The sequence below is a fragment of the Dermochelys coriacea genome, chromosome 4 (assembly GCF_009764565.3).
Source record: "Dermochelys coriacea isolate rDerCor1 chromosome 4, rDerCor1.pri.v4, whole genome shotgun sequence".
NCBI lineage: Eukaryota > Metazoa > Chordata > Testudines > Dermochelyidae > Dermochelys > Dermochelys coriacea.
This window is the reverse complement of record NC_050071.1, coordinates 20,459,145-20,471,939: the sequence shown is the minus strand read 5'-3', so window position 1 is coordinate 20,471,939 and position 12,795 is coordinate 20,459,145.

The following is a 12,795-nucleotide window of genomic DNA, read 5'->3' as shown; positions in this document are numbered from 1 at the left end:
ATTTAGGATCACCAGGATGTACTGGAATCCCATGACACTCTTTGGGAGGTCCACAGCGATCTTCTCAAATGGAATGCCAACCGCTGGCAATGGAATGAGGGGCGCCCTTGGTACTCCCCTCGGGGCTGCTCATTGGCACTAAGGACAGGAGTCACAAAAGTCTTTCACCTCCCTGTGCACTCCGGGTCAGAAGAATTGGGCCAGAACTGGTGCTAGGGTTTTCTCATGGCCCAGGTGTCCAGCTGCTGGGTTGTCAGGGGCAAGCCACAATACTGCACATCAGAGGCACTGGGGTCTATATGTTGTCCAAGTTTTGGACCCATACAACAGTGTTGGGAGAATAACAGCTTGATAAACAAGAAGCTTGGTGTCTGTTCGAATGTCGTGATCTTCAAAAACCCTGTGCCGCAAACGAGAAAAAGCTTCACTGGCACAGCTCAGGCGATGTTGAATTTCTGCATCAATATCTGCCTTGGATGAAAGATGACTTCCAAGGTAGAGGAAATGATCGACATTCTCCAGTGCCACTCCATTGATTTTTATAGGTGGGCATGTAATACCTCATTTGGAGAGGGCTGATAGAGTACTTTAGTCTTTTTGATATTAAGAGTGAAACCAAGATATGTGTAAGCATCGGCAAATACATTCACGATAGTTTGAAGATCTTTCTCAGAGTGGGCAAAGATTGAGTTGTCATCAGCATACTGAAGTTCCACAATAAATGTTGTGAAGATCTTATTCTTGGCTTTAAGTCTGCTAAGTCTGAACAGCTTTCCATCTATTCTGTAAATTATTTCAGGGCCAACTGTAAACTTCTCAGCAATCAGGTAAAGAATGACGGCAATAAAAACCGCAAACATGGTTGAAGCAATGATACAGCCCTGTTTGACTCCTGTTTGAACTTTGAAATGTTCACTCTGGGAGCCAGTGCTGCTCAGAACAGTTGCTTTCAGTTATTATCATGAAGCAATTTTAGGACACTGATGTATTTATCAGGACATCCAATCTTAGAAAGTACAGTCCAGAGGGCATGGCAATTCACTGAATCAAAGGCTTTAATTAGTACAATAAAAGCTTTGTACAGTGGTCGGTTTTGTTCTCAAAACTTTTGTTGCAGCTGCCATGCTGTGAAGTTCATATCCACAGTTCCACAACATGCTCAGAAACCACTCTGTGACGCCAGTAAAATTTCTTCTGATGGGGCAAAAGGCAGGTTGCAAGGATCCGCGCCAGAACTTTGCCTGCAATGGCTAGGAGGGAGATACCATGATAATTTCCACAATCCATTTTATCCCCTTTCTTGAAGAGGGTGACAATCAGGGCATCCCTCATTTCCCTGGGTATCTCCTCCTTAATCCAGAATTTAAGGCTAAGCTGCCAAATTAGCTCTGGTCCACCGTCTTTAAAGATTTCAGCAGGGATCCCATCTAGACCTGCTGCCTTGTTGTTCTTCATCTGCTTGGTGGCAGTGTACCTCATACAAATCGGGACGGTCTCCGAGCTCATCTCTAAATGGTCGTTGAGGGATTTGCTCAAAGACTTCATCTGCACCATAGAATTACGGTTTAGGAGATCTTCAAAATGTTCTTTCCATTTCAAAAAGAGAATTGATGGCTTTGTTGTCCTTCAGAAGTGTGGTTCTGTCCTCAGAGTGAAGAGGATTCATACCATGGCAAATTGGCTGATAAATAGCCTTGGTGGCACTAAAGAAACCACATGTATTGTGGATCTCCACGAGATGTTGGAGTTCTTGTGCTTTCTCAGTCCACCATTTGTTCTCAAGTTCTCTGGTTTTATGTTGGACTTCCGCCCCCACCTTGGCATGAGCTTCTCTCTTTATATTATAATTTATGTCATTCAGCCAAGCACGAAATACCATCCTCTTCTCATGGATGAGTTGCTCAATTTCAGCATCATTCTCGTCAAACTAATCCTGATGTTTTCTGATTTGGTAGCCTATGGTTTCCTCACAGGCATTGATGATGACTGCTTTCAACTGGCTCCAATGTTCCTCAGTTTCTTCCGGAAACTCTGATGGGAGCTTTTCTTCTAAGACTCCTTGGAACTGGTCATGCTTAATAGGGTCCTTCAAAACTTGAACTTTCAACTTGCACTGACCTGCTTCTTTTGCAGCCTCCATTGGGAGCGATCTTAATTTTCATTGTGGATCGAATAAGGCGATGATCAGTCCAACTGTCATCAGCGCTTGTCATTGCTCTTGTGAGAAGTCCGTCACTATGATCTCAGGCACGAACTATGATGTAGTCGAGGAGATGCCAGTACGTTGACTGTGGGCGTTTCCAAGATGTTTTGAACTTTTCCTTTTATCAGAAAAGAGTGTTCGTAATAATAAGTTAATGTTCAGCACACGTGGTCAGGAGCAGAATTCCATTTGAATTGCTTTTGCCAACTCCTTCTTTCCCGATTGTTCCTTTCCACAGGTCCAAGTCTCATCCAACACATGCATTGAAATCCCCTAGAAGGATGATCTTGTCTTCTGTAGGGGTCTCCGATAAAGTGGTTTCCAACTGAGAATAAAAATCTTCCTTTACATTCTCATCAGCATCCAGTGTTCGTGCATAGGTGCTCACAATAGTTGCCTGTTGATTTTTGGTGAGCCTCAATCAGAGTGTCATAAACTACTCATTGATGCCAAATTGTACCTCAGAGAGGCACCTTATGAGCTTGTTTTTTATAGCAAAGCTCACTCCATGCAATTAGGGTACATCTATAGATTTTCCCTTCCAGAAGTAGGTGTATCCTCCTTTCTCCTCCCTCATCTGTCCTTCATCAGCTTTTCTAGTTTTGGACAAAGCGGCAATATCGATGTTAAACCAACTCAATTCACGAGCAATAATGGCTGTACGTCACTCTGGTCGGTCACTGTTTGAGTTGTCCATCAGGGTAGGTACGTTCCAAGTTCCAAAGCCGAAAAGTTTCTTACATTTTCGACTGCTGTGGTGGTGATCCTGCTGGATGCGGCTATTCAGCCAGGAAGACTATTTTTAGGGTACCTTTTCTAACCCCCTCCCCATGTGGGGTGAACAGAGTAAATCCTAAAAAGGACCGCTCAGTCGTGGGTGCAGCTGCTAAGATGCCCGACCCGCCTCAATTCTTGAGCAAGAGGACTGTATCACACACTCGCCGCCTGTGTGTCGGTCTGTGACTAGGAACTTATGGATTTCACTGTCCTGTTCCTGTCGCCACTTGCCAATCGCTACCGGACTTTTGACTTGTGCAAATGTTATTTTCCCAAAAACTGGAAGATGCCTGTATGGGACTTCTTTTAAAGTGGGGAGACTGGTGTACAACAGTCACCACACTATCCTTGACAGATAGAGAACCAATGGCACGGACACCATGACGATTGGAAATCCTCTATCTGCTGCAGCCTTCATCCACCTTACAGCCGTTGTAACATTACACAACAGTTTCACCTCCACTGTGCAGTTATCCTCTGTCTGCTCTGCCGTTAGGGACTTTTTGGATCACACTTTGTCTTCTTTGATCACACATTTGAATTCTAGGAGGCAGTGACCATGAGTTGGTTGAGTTCAGGATCCTGACGCAGGGAAGAAAGGTAAGCAGCAGGATACGGACCCTGGACTTCAGGAAAGCAGACTTTGACTCCCTCAGGGAACAGATGGCCAGGATCCCCTGGGGGACTAACATGAAAGGGAAGGGAGTCCAGGAGAGCTGGCTGTATTTCAAGGAATCCCTGTTGAGGTTACAGGGACAAACCATCCCGATGAGTCGAAAGAATAGTAAATATGGCAGGCGACCAGCTTGGCTTAATGGTGAAATCCTAGCGGATCTTAAACATAAAAAAGAAGCTTACAAGAAGTGGAAGGTTGGACATATGACCAGGGAAGAGTATAAAAATATTGCTCGGGCATGTAGGAAAGATATCAGGAGGGCCAAATCGCACCTGGAGCTGCAGCTAGCAAGAGATGTCAAGAGTAACAAGAAGGGTTTCTTCAGGTATGTTGGCAACAAGAAGAAAGCCAAGGAAAGTGTGGGCCCCTTACTGAATGAGGGAGGCAAGCTAGTGACAGAGGATGTGGAAAAAGCTAATGTACTCAATGCTTTTTTTGCCTCTGTTTTCACTAACAAGGTCAGCTCCCAGACTGCTGTGCTGGGCATCACAAAATGGGGAAGAGATGGCCAGCCCTCTGTAGAGATAGAGGTGGTTAGGGACTATTTAGAAAAGCTGGACGTGCACAAGTCCATGGGGCCGGACGAATTGCATCCGAGAGTGCTGAAGGAATTGGCGGCTGTGATTGCAGAGCCCTTGGCCATTATCTTTGAAAACTCGTGGCGAACGGGGGAAGTCCCGGATGACTGGAAAAAGGCTAATGTAGTGCCCATCTTTAAAAAAGGGAAGAAGGAGGATCCTGGGAACTACAGGCCAGTCAGCCTCACCTCAGTCCCTGGAAAAATCATGGAGCAGGTCCTCAAAGAATCAATCCTGAAGCACTTAGAGGAGAGGAAAGTGATCAGGAACAGTCAGCATGGATTCACCAAGGGAAGGTCATGCCTGACTAATCTAATCGCCTTTTATGATGAGATTACTGGTTCTGTGGATGAAGGGAAAGCAGTGGATGTATTGTTTCTTGACTTTAGCAAAGCTTTTGACACGGTCTCCCACAGCATTCTTGTCAGCAAGTTAAGGAAGTATGGGCTGGATGAATGCACTATAAGGTGGGTAGAAAGCTGGCTAGATTGTCGGGCTCAACGGGTAGTGATCAATGGCTCCATGTCTAGTTGGCAGCCGGTGTCAAGTGGAGTGCCCCAGGGGTCGGTCCTGGGGCCCGTTTTGTTCAATATCTTCATAAATGATCTGGAGGATGGTGTGGATTGCACTCTCAGCAAATTTGCGGATGATACTAAACTGGGAGGAGTGGTAGATACGCTGGAGGGGAGGGATAGGATACAGAAGGACCTAGACAAATTGGAAGATTGGGCCAAAAGAAATCTAATGAGGTTCAATAAGGATAAGTGCAGGGTCCTGCACTTAGGATGGAAGAATCCAATGCACCGCTACAGACTAGGGACCGAATGGCTCGGCAGCAGTTCTGCGGAAAAGGACCTAGGGGTGACAGTGGACGAGAAGCTGGATATGAGTCAGCAGTGTGCCCTTGTTGCCAAGAAGGCCAATGGCATTTTGGGATGTATAAGTAGGGGCATAGCGAGCAGATCGAGGGACGTGATCGTTCCCCTCTATTCGACACTGGTGAGGCCTCATCTGGAGTACTGTGTCCAGTTTTGGGCCCCACACTACAAGAAGGATGTGGATAAATTGGAAAGAGTACAGCGAAGGGCAACAAAAATGATTAGGGGTCTAGAGCACATGACTTATGAGGAGAGGCTGAGGGAGCTGGGATTGTTTAGTCTGCAGAAGAGAAGAATGAGGGGGGATTTGATAGCTGCTTTCAACTACCTGAAAGGGGGTTTCAAAGAGGATGGCTCTAGACTGTTCTCAATGGTAGCAGATGACAGAACGAGGAGTAATGGTCTCAAGTTGCAATGGGGGAGGTTTAGATTGGATATTAGGAAAAACTTTTTCACTAAGAGGGTGGTGAAACACTGGAATGCGTTACCTAGGGAGGTGGTAGAATCTCCTTCCTTAGAGGTTTTTAAGGTCAGGCTTGACAAAGCCCTGGCTAGGATGATTTAACTGGGACTTGGTCCTGCTTTGAGCAGGGGGTTGGACTAGATGACCTTCTGGGGTCCCTTCCAACCCTGATATTCTATGATTCTATGATTCTATGATTCTAAATGTGGGTTCACTATTGCCTGGGTTCCATGGGGTTCCATGATGGTCCCATTAATGCAAGCCTGCTGTTCATAGGCCCGACTAAGTGAGGGATTCTTCCATTGGTCCCGGCTGAAGTCAGCCCCCAAATTTGGGGTTTCTTCCTGAGTGGGTTGCCGGCAGTCAATCTCTTCCTCCATGGGGTCAGGGTCGCTAGCCCTTCGGCCCTCAGAGATTCAGTCGGCTTCCTTAACAGGTTCCCCCTTGAGGGCTACTTCAGGCGGTGGGGCCCCTGCAGTTGTCACGCACAGGACCTCCAAGAACCCCTTCCAATCACGGCCCACGATGATGGGGTATGCCAGCCTTAGTGCCAGACCAACTATCATGGTCCACATCTCCCTTCTCACAGTCAAAGCAACCTGGGCCTTGGAGTAGGGCTTCACATCCCCGTAGATGCACTGTAGTGGAATGACACCCAGCAGCAGGTCGGGAGACAGGGCAAGATTCTGGTGGACGAGAGTCTCCCCGCACTCCGAATCAATGAGAGCGGAGAGTTGGACTCTGTTCACATCAAGGGGGATTGTCAATTTATCCGAGGGTTGATTACAGGCCCAAGCCTCCCCGGAACAGACCTGGCCAAAACTGCAGTCCGTCAAGGGACACTCACACTGAAGGTGCCCGAATTGGCCACAGGTGTAACAAGAGCTGATTTCAGGATGTCGGGGATGGTCTGTAGAGTAGGACAGGGGTACTGGTGCGCCTGCCACCCGGGGCTTCCCCACACTGGCTACATCCTTAGGTAGTCCCTGCACTGTAGAGGGCGGCCATTGGGGCCTACCGACCTCCCATCCATCAGGGTGTTTTGGGCCGGGTCGGGGTTTGCTCCCTTGGCTCCAGGACTTCTCTTCCTGGGGTTGGACCATTATTGGGGTCACGGGCCAAGCCCCAGGCCCTGCAGTAGTCTCTGCCACCAAAAATGAGGGTGGGGCCACACCCTGCATAGTCTTTTACTCCCAGCCCCTCGGCTGGGGCTGACAGCTATTAACAGTCTGGGGCCCTAGCCAAAGCAACCAGCAAACACACAGAGTCTATAGCTCTAACCCTTTGGGTGGGGCAAAGCAGGGATCAGGCTTTAGTCTTGGCTTGCAGACTAAGGCGGCCAGCAAACATGCACAGTCAGTAGCTCTAGCCCTGGGGGTGGGGCAGAGCAGGGAAAGGCTTTAGTCTTGGCTTGCAGGCTAAGCAAACATGCACATTCAGTAGCTCTAGCCCTTTGGCTCCAGGGTGTATGAGGCAATGAATAGCCCCTCACGCTCCCGCCATGCCTTTAACAAGATGCCCAAATTGGCCGCAGGTGAAACAAGGGCAATTTCAGAGCGTTGGGGAGGGTCTGTAGAGCTGGGCAGGGGTACTGGCACACCTGCAACTTGGGGCTTCCCCACGACTCCTACGTCCCCAGGTAGTCCCCACGCTCTACGAGGCGGTCATCAGGGCTGCCAACCTCCCATCCACCAGGGTGTTTTGGGCCGGGTTGGGGTTCTTTCCTTTGGCTCTGGGTCTTCTCTTCCTGGGGTTGGATCATTATCAGGGTCACAGGCTGAGCTCCAGGCCCTATGGTAGCCTCTGCCCCCAAAAAGTCCTCCAAAGGGCCACAGCTGTGCTCAGGATCACTGGCCAGTGGTGAAAGTCCCAAGTTCTTCCTCACGCTGGAAGGATATGTATGAACTGCTCGAACACAACTTGCTTGGCAACTTCAGCCCCCATATGCCATTTGAGCTGTAACCAGCACCAGCATGCATCCTTCAGCTGCTGGGCTACCGCCCTCAGTTGAGCCCCGGGAGGGTAGCTCTTCTGGAGTCACTGCCCGAATGTCTCTGGTGTGATCTCAAGTCCATCGAGGATTGTGGCCTTCAACTGCCCATAGTCCTGGGCTTCCCTTACCGGGAGCCCTCCCATCAAGTACAGAGCCATTAGGGTGGCCCATTGCCCCAGGGGCCACTTAGCTGCGGAGGCGACCCTCTCAAATGTGATAAGGAAGGCTTTGGGATCATCCTCGGGGCCCATTTTTCCCAAGCATATTGACACCCTGGGGTCAGCCAGGGCCGCTGCAGCCCTGGGGTTGGAGCCCCTTGGGGTCAGCAGAAGTGCCACAAGCTGCTGCAAGCACTGTTGTTGCTGCTTACGGTTTTGGGCCCCCAGTTCTCAAATCAGTTATTGTTGCTGGTTCCTGAGCTGTTTCAGCAGTTGTTGCTTCTGGTGCTGTTGCCTCTCAGCGAGCCATTTAATCAATTTCTCAACCTCCATCCTTCCTAAACTGGGGAAGGGTGAAGGGGGGTCCGTCTAATGCTGTCGTTGGCTCGTCCCCTTATCTCAGGGGAGGGGACGATATCCATGTTCTCCACCAACTGTAGTGTTCCCTCGCTCTTCAGTGGGGTGGAAGGCCACCCTGCCTCATTATATTGGGTGGTAGTCCTCGGGCTCGGGTTGCTAAGCTGGAGAGCCCTCCCGTCCTGCCCCATCCTAGTATTTACGGCAAGGGGGATGGAGCAGGTTTGACTCTACCCACAAGGGGGCATGTAGAGCTCTCTTGCTCTTCAGTCCGGTGGGAGGGCACTCTGCCTGCCTACCAAGTGTCATTGTAAATCTTCATAGAATATCAGGATTGGAAGGGACCTCAGGAGATCCTCTAGTCCAACCCCCTGCTCAAAGCAGGAACAATCCCCAATTTTTGCCCCAGATCCCTAAATGCCCCCCTCAAGGATTGAACTCACAACCCTGGGTTTAGCAGGCCAATGCTCAAACCACTGAGCTATCCCTCCCTGAGAGTATTGTAAAATGCTGAGTATGTTTATAACTATTTCAAGTACATCCAAGTTTTAAAATTGGAGTCTGTCAAAACTTCACAGAGTATTATTAATCAGTTGTATTAAAGTAATGCATAGAGACCACAACACAAACTGTGGTCCTATTGCACTAGGCTTTCTACATGGAGTAGGACAACCCTATCCCAAAGAACTAATAATCTAAATTGAAGAGACAAAGTATGTAACATTATTCCCTCTAATCCTATTGTCTCCTACTACACTTTCTCTATTCCTAATCTGTCATTTATTTGTGGTAACGGAAATGAGCTAGACAAGAGCAGCTCTAGGATTAGGCAGCCACCAACAGTGCCATGTTAAGGGGACTCTACGAATCAGTCTTTCAAAGCTGGCTGGTGTTTATTTACACCTTAGGGTTGAGAACCGGCTTTTTTTTAACTGGCTAGTAAAGCTAGAGCTAGCCCTGCAAACAGATTGTGACACAGGATTTAGACTCATCCTGGACAGGTAGGTACATTTGAGATTATTTATTTCCCTACCTCTCTGCTCTAAATGAGGTAGGCAGCAGACTAGAAGACAGGAACTCCTGGCTTCACCAGTGACTTTCAGGAAGTTACCGGTTAACCTCTTTGTGTCTCAAACTCCACCATCCGTAAAATGGGGATACAGCAGAAGCCTCAGATGAAGGCATTGCACTATATAATAGGGCAGGATCAACCTAACACAAGATCCCATTATTCTCACACCAGAAGTGGTGGCAGGGCATCAGAGCCAGCCTTTTGGATAGCCCTTGGAAACTATTTTTGCTGCCTTCACAGACGAAATAGACTCCTGTCAACCATGATTGCAGAGCTGGCCTGTGAATTTGTAAGATGATTGTTTGAATAAACCACAAATGTAACTGACTCGTAAACACAGTGCTTTGAGACGTTTAGGCCAACTTCAGTCTCCTCCAGCCAAAGTACAGTCCAGCAGCTTTTTTCTTTGACCCTAGTCATTCACCTATACCAGTTTACTGTAATAGGTGAGGAAATGTGACTGAGTTGAGATGAGGACATTTGGGACTTTCAATTCCCCTTCCTACTGAGCAAATCTTCTCTCTACCACGCTGTCCAGGGACCTGGACATTGGGGAAAGGGAAAGAGCAGGGGTTTTGTGTGTTGCAGTGCTGCCTAAAACCAGGACTGATGTACCTAAAGCCAGGGTGTAGGTGCCTAAGTCCCTCTGGATCTGGCCCTAAGAGGCTTCCTTACATGAATGCTTGGGGCCAGTACTCCACATTCTGACCTGTTTGCATTCTGTACCCACCTAGCACCGGGGTAGATGACCGTACTGGTTGCAGAGCAGTGGAAAAATTAGGCTCTAAGCCAGGGGTGGCCAACCTGAGCCTGAGAAGCAGCAAGAATTTACCAACATACATACCAAAGAGCCACAGTAATATGTCAGCAGCCCCCCATCTGCTCCCCAGCCCCCACCAATCAGCACCTATTCCCCCCTCATCCCAAAATCAGCTGTTTCATGTGTACAGGAGGTATGGAGGGGAAGAGTGAGGGTATGGCAGGCTCAGAGGAAAGGGTTTGGGGGAAGGGGTGAAGTGTGGGCTTGGCTTGGGGCGAGCAGGGGGTTGAGCAGTGAGAACCCCCCAGCACATTGGAAAGTTAGCATCTATAGCTCCAGCCCCAGAATCAGTGCCTAGATAAGGAGCTACATATTAATGACTGAAGAGCCACATGCGACTCTGGAGCCACAGGTTGGCCACCCCTTTTCTAAGCTATTTGAAGAGCAAGAAAGGAGCAGCTGCACCCTCACAAAGCAGAAAACATGCATCTCCTGGAGTTCTAAGCCACCTTCTTTATATCTATTGACTAATCAAGCTCATCTAAAACTCCTCAGGTAATAAGAGCAGATGAGATGAGACATATTTAAGTTTATATTGACGTAAAGGGCACTGCTGCTTCTTTTTCACGTGAGACTGGGTCTTAGATTAACATTTTTAAGCCCTCCAAATTCTCTGGCTTTATATGACTGTACTTTATTTTTTCCTGTTTGTATTTTCTCCCCTCCCATGCCTTAACTCTTAAGCCACTGTTTTTTTGTTTTTTTTTTAATTTAAGATGAATTCTATGTAGAAATGTTTCTAGCTTTTGTCATACACAGCCAATGTCTTTCCCTACTATGCAAGTGCAACCTCTGGAGGCATCAGCAGTCTTCGAACCTAAACATTGCTTTAAATTCCTAGGTTGGATTCACAGCAATGAACAAGAGGCTCCATCCGCCAGCCACACCCACCTGGTCCAGTCAGTCCTCCCACATTTCCCCTAAATTGGCATGACTTTGTGTCCAGAGTGGAGAGACTGGGATTTATCATTACATTCCAATCCAAAGTTAATTGAACTAGCACTTTCATGAGCCCAGTGCATCTCACGGTGCTTTAAAATCAATACACAAAATACAAAGTGCAAGAAGTGCTCAGTAGGATGAGATTTACATGGAACAGTATCTTTTTATCCAGTTTATGTTACATTTAAGACTATTAACTCAGCATCAATAAATCTGGTGGGCAAAGATTTCCAGATTCAGGAAGCCCAAAAAGCAAAGGAATATGATTTTTAAGGTATTTATCCTAATTTTTGAAACATCCAGTAAACGGATATTGGATGATCTCACATAACAACTAAATGTTTCCTTGATAACGACTCAGATGAATTCACCGAAGTCCTTGTGTGTACCTCCCACAAGTCTTCAAAGCAGTTTTACCAGATGCATTTAAAAAAAAAAAAAATCAATGAAGTATTTCACTGAAAACCTGTCCTAGAAATGCATGTGGCTATAAAAGTTAATAAATAATTACTCCCTCATGACTACAGCATCATGGAGAACTTGTGGCTTCCAGTTCTAATTCCACCAGCAGCATTTCACACAAGTTGGAATGGAGAATGTGGTGTAGTTTCCAGAAATGCAATGAGGTTTGGGTTTCTAAGTCACTTAAATGCTTTTGAAATATTTACCCTCAGTATCATAATGTAAATAATTAACTTTGTGCGGTCATGCCTTGGCTTTAAAGAGGTTTATCTACAGAGGAGGTACCATCCCTTGCGCAAGATATCTACTACAGTAAACATACAGTAGAACCTCAGAGTTCAAACACCTTGGGAACGGAGGTTGTCTGTAACTCTGAAATGTTCAGACCTCTGAACAAAACATTCTGGTTGTTCTTTCAAAAGTCTACAACTAAACATTGACTTAATACAGCTAGAAACTTTACTATGCAGAAGAAAAAAACACTGCTTTCCTTTTTTTTTTTTTTTTTTTTAGTAGTTTACATTTAACATAGTGCTGTACTGTATTTGGATGAGTATGGGAAGGAGAATAGAGAGAAAACAAACAGGTTCACCCTCAAGATGCATCAGCAACTACATTGTTTCATGCCTCTAGCCTCCATCTTCCCAGCCCCCTTTTCCCTAGATGGTGTTTGCCCTCTTCCTCCAAGCACCTCAACATTATATTGTAATCACCCCAGGGCAGCAATACTGCTATCTTTAATTTGTCAAGCACGTATGTAGAGCAACAGAAATAGCTGTTGATAATGGCATAGGTGCAGCTAAAGGAGCATTAGTTTTATGAGCTTTCACGTAGGCCTATCCTCCTCAGTGCTATTTAGCAAGCTAGCACAGGTTTATCCACATAAGCTGCAAATCACACCCCTGCCTGGAGTGTTGACATACCTACCCCTCCCAGGTGGGCAATGTCCAAAGACAGGAACAACAACTCTTCCACCCTGCCTGGGCTTAGTTCCCTGCAGACTCATTACCCTAGTCTCATGCTCTGCAGAGTTCTGTCTCCCGACCTTACTGGGCCCTGCAGCTGTCTCCTTGAATGCCCAGCTTTGCCTGAGCTGCTGACCAACAGGGTTTCTTTCTTCCCTACCTGCTTTAGGAGTCTCTTTTTACACCAGCTATCCAGATCTTTCAAGGACAGTCCTGCACTACAAACTCCTTCCTACAGGCCTCACCACAGTTCCTTTCCCAGCAGGTGCAGGTAAAGCTAAATCTACCCCATTTCACTTTTTTTTTTTTTTTCTTCTGATCTCCTTCCCCCTATTACCCTGCAATCCTTCCCTTATAGGAAGCCTGGCCTGGCTCTCCCCAGCTGGGTCTAATCCTTCATTGCTTCTCCACTCCAGGTGCCACAGAATGTGCTAATTGAGCTCTCTGACTC